The sequence below is a fragment of the Heloderma suspectum genome, chromosome 16 (assembly GCF_057233095.1).
Source record: "Heloderma suspectum isolate Gila_16-S chromosome 16, 16-S_ref, whole genome shotgun sequence".
Classification (NCBI taxonomy): Eukaryota; Metazoa; Chordata; class Lepidosauria; order Squamata; family Helodermatidae; genus Heloderma; species Heloderma suspectum.
In genome coordinates, this window is record NC_139473.1 from 23,584,205 (window position 1) to 23,590,853 (window position 6,649).

Consider the following 6,649-nt stretch of genomic DNA (forward strand, 5'->3'; position numbering starts at 1 on the left):
CCGAGGCACGCGCGCCTCACGTCCAACAAGCGCTCTGGCTCCGCAGGCGCCTCTGCTCGCTTCTTATACGCGGCCGAAGGAGGCCGCCCGCCAGGGGGGAGGCAGAGCGGGCGGAGCTGCCGGGCCGCGATCTCCCCGGCGCTGCAGACCGCCCCTTCGGGGGAGGAGCTGCGGGGGGCGAGGGGAAGGAGGGAGGATTTGGGGCGGGGGCCGAGCAGGAGTCTGGAGGGGGGCCCCGGGTCGCTCGTCTTTGCTGCTTTCGTTGGGGCACCGGGAGCAAGGCAAACATTCCTTGGAGGGCAGCCCCCAGCCCCCCTGCGCCAAGGTGTGGCGACCCTGGCCTGTCGGACAATCGAGCATTACTGTCATCTTAAAGCAGGCGCTGATCCGCAATTTGCGTTCATACTTGGCTTGGCCTCTCTTAAGCCCATTTCACAGGCAGAGTGAGAGGGGGGTGACCAAAGAGGTTTTCAAGATTGTCTCCTAGTCCAGGAGTGCAAGAAAATATGGATCTGTTGGAGATTTATCCGCTGTAATCTTTGCCAAGAAAGAGCAGCCCTGGAAGTGGGGAACATATGAGCTGAAAGAAACCACCTTGAACTGGGGGTGTGAATGACAGTAGGCCAGATTTGTCACCCATCACCACATTCTCCTGGATTTGATATCCAAATAGCAGTTCCGCCTTCCGTGGAAGAATAAGAACTGGTTTCTGCTGCTTTGGCAAGGGAAGTGTCCCCGTGCGCACGTCAGACCTTCCCAAGGCAAATCTCAGCAACCTCTGGTGGATCAGGCCCTTGTCCCTTCTCAAGGCCCCCCTTGGCTTCCTAGCACCAAACATGCTTCCAGGGTTTGTGTGGAATGCACTGGGGGGCCCTTCGTGCTTGGTGCCTGGGGGGATGATCGAACCTCGCAAGGATGCACGAAAGACAGAGGTGCTGGGTGCTCCCAGATGGACCCCTTGCACTACCGTCTCGGAAAAAAGACGTAAGCAGTGGTAGGAAAGTGGGGGAGGACCCCAAGGTGAAGCTGAGGGTGCTGCATCCCTCCCCCGTAAAATTCTGTGAACGAGGCTGTGCGATTGCAGGATGAAAGCCTCGTCTGGAAGCCGAAAATGCCCGGTGTCAGGTTTGTGGGCTTTGGACTAGTTTTCAAAGATGTCAGGAGCAGCATTGCTTCTGGCCTCTCCTGGAGTCTTATCTCTAGGCAGAGCAACGAGTTCTCTTAATGATGTGCTGTTGCTGCAGATCAAGGCAAGCGAAGTCCGACAGAAGGCCGGTGCCAGGAAATGGCAGCACCACCTATTCCCTCATTAGGAATCTCTCAGTTCTCTAGCCCAAATCCACATTTCCTTTGCTGCCAGCAGCAAAGCCCTCTGGGCTGCCTCAACAGGTCTCTTGCACAGTGCCCTGGCTCATTTCCAGGCAAAATGGCTGGTGCTCACCAGGCCTTCCTGGAAGGTGGAGGTTGCATGGCCAGTGTGGGACTGGAAACAAAGCCCTATGAAGAGAGACTGAAGGAACTGGGCATGTTTAGCCTTGAGAAAACTGGGGGGAGATAGGAGAGCGCTCTTCAAGTCCTTGAAAGGTGGTCACAGAGAGGAAGGCCAGGATCTCTTCTTGATCATCCCGGAGTGCAGGACACGGAATCATGGGCTCAAGTGACAGGAAGTCAGATTCTGGCTGAACATCAGGAAAAACGTCCTGACTGTTAGAGCAATACGACAATGGAACCCATTACCTGGGGAGGTGGTGGGCTCTCCCACACTGGAGGCCTTCAAGATGAGGCTGGACAGCCATCTGTCAGGGATGCTCTGAGTTGGATTCCTGCACTGAGCAGGGGGTTGGACTCGATGGCCTTGTAGGCCCCGTCCAGCCGTATGATTCTATGATTTCTTGTTGCATGGATCAAGGCAGGGCCTTCCTAGCCTTCAAGCTGCCAGACTGTACGAGCAGCACTTTAAACCTGGTTGCCTGTCGTTCCCTCCCGTTTCTGATTTCAGCAGAGGTAGAACAGAGTTTTCTTTTGGAGGGGGGAGCTCTATTCCGCCCCTCTTCTGCTGACATCAGAAATGGTGCCCCCAGGAGCAGAGAGGAGGGAGGGCCATAGCCAGGTAGGGGAGGCCAAGAAAAGAGACCTTGGTGGACAGCAGGTCATTCTGGAGAGTAGCTCAGCCCTGTCCTAGGAGGCCTTTCCACCATCACAGCAGGCGCAGGTGTTCGGCCAGCAAAGACTTGCCTGGCTTTTCATTTTGACGATTGGGGGGAACTGGAGTGGTGGCACTGGGTGACCCAGCCTCTGACTGGGTTCACATGACATGATGAGCTACGATGTGTTGTGAGCGTTGTTGGTGGCGGTGTGGTGAACTGTGATGTGTGAACCCAGCGCCGGGGATTCAGTGTGGGTTTGTTTTTTGCCAACAAGCCACCCTGAGAACCCATGGCTTGTAGCAGGGTTGTTGAGGATGGTTCTCAGTGTAGCTTGTCGTGATGTCCAAACCCGCCAGCATGGCTGGTCCCAAGTGGCTACAGAGCCACTTGGCAAGACCAGCAAAAAGGCCTGTGCCGCTCTTTGCACTCTTGCCAGTGCCACCTCCAGCCTCCCTCACCAGTGACTGCCCCCCCCGCCAAAGCAGCACTTTGGAGGGACTGTCACTTGGTCATCACCTTTTCCCCCAATGCTCCAGAAATAAAGAAATGGGGTTGTTGGTGATGATGATGACGGTGGATTTCCCCCCGGTCTTTCACAAGTACAAAAAGCACATTATTGCCTGTCTGCTATGTGTAACTTCACCTTGTCAATTGCCTTGTATGTTACAGCTGTCAAAAGAAGCACCAAAGTGGAGTAAGTCATGTACTAGGGAATCAACAAGGCGAGGCTGCACAGAGGCTGATCTATGCACACTTGTGACAAACCTGCAAAGTGCGGGGGGGGGGAATACTAATAGAAGGTACGAACCCATTTGGCAGCTCAGAAGTCCCAAAAAGGGGGGGGGGAATGTGGGTGAAATAAGTGAAAAGGAGCCCCAAAGGGGTGGGGTGGGCAATAATTCCCCCTTGGCAATGTCCTTCCCAGAGATGTTTGGGGAGAGGCAGCCTGTCGCTGCGATGTCTGTGTGTGGGCCCCCAAGCACAGGGCTTGCACCCCACCATGTCGAGTGAGGCACCTGTCCTTCATTTGTGGTGGGGAGCGGGGTTTCTAAAGAGATGGGACACCCGCTCTGGAATGAAACTGGGCCACCACTGCATGGAGCACTGCATGGGGTCCACAACAAGCTGCACGTGCCCCTTGCTGCTGGAACAGAGCAAGCTATCCTAGCCCAGGATGATCGTTGGCTGTGCGAGCTGGGCCCTGCCCCATAGCCAGCAGTGGTAAGCCCACTGCTCCCAGGTCCTCCTGGGCTGATGAGAGCAGCCCTGTCCGGGGTGTGTGCATGTGCATGCTTCCTGATGGGCGGCAACCAGTCACAAGGCCTCCTGCAGCTCTTCCATCTTTTCTTCCTTAATGGATTTTCCACAGTAAGAAAAAAGATGGAAGCAGCAGTGGGAAAACACGGGAGGGTCATGAGTGGAAGTCACTGCCCCCTTAAATTCTATGAATGAGGAAGGCAGATTGCCATAAATGCCTCATCTGGGAGCACTTGGATTCTCATGCAAATTCCGGGCCTGTGAACCAGGTGGCCCGCAAGGGTGCCCCCCTCCCAATCTTCTTGCACATGGGAGAATGGCCTGAGAAAGCCCCATCACCCAATGGGATGCCTCAGGGTGTCCACCAGTGAAATGAGGGGAAGAAGGCCTGGAGGCACTGAGAGACCCTGGGCACTCAGATGTTGGTCCCATTTTCTGTGGTCCATTGACAGTTCATAATATTTTGACATGCTGACTGAAGAGATGGAGCCAGGTGTGTGACACAGAAGTGGGGTTGAGGACATCCACCTCACACTCCTCCACGTTCTGCCATCATAAATTTGCAACAACAAATAATACACAGCGCTGAAACGTCTAGGTGGTAATGTCTCATTGTTTAGAGGAAGGATTTTTCCAGACTCTGCCCCAGAATTTGTTTTTAAGTGTCAATTTGAATATGTGAACCACAGAGGGAGATTTCTCTCTGCATTCTTGGCAGTTTAATGTCTGATCCAATAATGCCAACACCTGGGCTCTATTGCTGGGCATGGAGTGTAGGTTTAGCACATATGGAATGGGGCTGGTTGCTGGGCTGAGCAATCCTAGATGTACATTGGGATGGGGGTGGAGACAAGCCACTGCTCTCCATTAGCCAGGAGGGGAGGGAAGCATGCACTGCTAGAGAACTCAGAAATAATGGAGAAAGCACAGACATCCCCCCCACACACACCCGTGTCTCTGGAAACACCACCAGTGCCCACTAATCAGGGACACCCCCCCCTCACACACGCAGTGAGCGCAACCCCAGCCTGCACACCCTACGTCACAAGAGCCAAGATGAGGCCAGAGCGCCCCACCCACCCCGGCAATCTGCTGCTGCCACTCCCAGGCAAGGCTGCAAGTCTCCTGTGCACTGGCCTGGAGTTTGGGACCAAAGAAGTCCAGGGCCCTGAAGCCCAAGGGCTCCTGAAGGGTCTCCTAGGGAGCAGCAGGTGATGAAGCATCAGGGGAGCAGACGAAAATGCCATTTTATTCCTGTAGTTATGATGGTGTGATGATTCTTCAAGTGAGCTTAAAATGCCAAATTGCTTGTGCTCGGGGGAGTGATTGTTTCCAATCAGGGTTGGCAAACTTTCTAAGGTGTGCAGAAGCAGTTGTAAAGCATGAAATGGTGGCAGTAAGGTGGGGGGAGAGAAACCTCAGTTGTGTGCCTCGCTGCTGAAGTCATGCACATGGCCACCTAAAGCCCCCCGCCCCCCGCCCATGAAGTCCAGGGCCTAAAATGACCAGGCTGCTCCACCGCTTACACTTCTCCTTCCAGCCACTGTTCTGGAGCACAAAAAGGCAAGGCAGGGGGCCCACCCACTGAGCACCCTCAGTCCCTGTGCAGGACACCAGGAGAGAGCACCCAGCTCTGTCCAGCCAGATCAGTAGGTTTGTATGTCCTTGTCCATGTGGTTTTCAGACACGAATGCAAGAGACATTGGTGCATGAAATTGCTGCATTTAAAGGAACCCCAACTCCAAAAACATGGCCCAAATACTGCAACCCCCTGTCAAGTTCTTATGCACCACAGGGGGAGGGCGGTGTGTGTGTGGGGGTTTGCATAGAAAACAAACTCCATGACATTTAGCCAGCCTTGCTGTGAAATAAACAACTGGTATTTGATGTAGCTGAAGTTCATGGGAATGACTATTTAAATGTGATAAAAATTGCCCTTTGCATGAGGTGGACAGGTCCTTTGCTAAGCTAATGGATATTGCTTTGCTGAGGGAGTCTGGAGCAAGGAAAGGCCTTTTCCACCCTCTGAAAGGCCTTTTCCACCCTCTGGAGGAACGTAAACAAGAGCTTAACCCTTTGCACGTGCTGGCAGGGGAAGGGGGCTCCTCTAAAGAGCCCAGATGTGCCTCCGTTGATGCAATGAACAGAGAGGCCAGAACCTGCTCCTGGGGTCCTTCAGAAGACCAAAAAGCAGACCCTGCTTTTCAAACCATTCCAGAAGAAGGAAGGAAGGAGAGCTGAAGAAGGCTGAGGAGAAGCTGGAATGGAATCCAACAGATTCTCACACCAGCGCAGCAAAACTGATCTGCCATCATACCAAAAATTTTACAGGGCCTTGTAAGCATTTTAGCCCCATGCTGAGCACATCCTACGCCCCATTTTCTGGAAAATAACTCCAAAATGTGGCCCATTTCACAGGCAAAACACATGTGAATGGCACCCCCACCCCACCCCCAGCCTGGACTGGATACACCTTTCCTGTGCAAAGTACCCTCAGGAGGGCTGGCTAATCTTGTTCCAGTCAAGATGTCCAGCAGCTCCTCCAGAGGAAACAGCCTCATCTTTTGGGGGGCGGGGGGGAAGAAGAGGCCCTGGGGGTGGGGGGTGGTCAGTGGAGTGGATGGTAGGTTTGCTACACTGCTCAGAAATCCAGATTTCACCCAGATTCCAGGCCACTGGCTGGCCTGGACATGAAGCATTCGTTTGAAAAGGGTAAGTTTCTATCCCGCATTGTCAGTGAATAAACGAGGAAAAGCCCAAGTCACCGGATTCGTGCTTTCTACCCCACCCCTGTTGCATGCCAATTATAGCAGGAATTTCCCATCTGGAGCATGCATGTGTCGGGGAGAAGTATTTAGCATGGCTGAGTGTGGCTCTGCCACTGGGGCTTCAGAGATCCAGTCCACAGAGAGACCCTCCCCTCCCCCTCTCCTTCCACTCTCCTGCCAGCTCTTCTCGATGACAGCGGCTGGGCCAGGTTTCCTTCCCAGCATGCCGAGCGCCCCTGCATCCTTCCAGAAGTCAATATTTACCAGGGGTTGCCATGTGCAACGCAGAAAGGTCAGAGTTAGCCTGTCCTGCGAGTGGAGGAGGCATCCCACCACTGAGCTGCAGAGCCCTGCCACATCCTGGCAGCCTGGCCTCCCCAGAGATGCTCCGTGGCCAGTTGCCCCGCTGGGCTCAGCACCTGCTCGCCTTTGGCTCGGCAGCCTTGGGCAAGTGGGGGATGTCCCATTTAAGCCCTT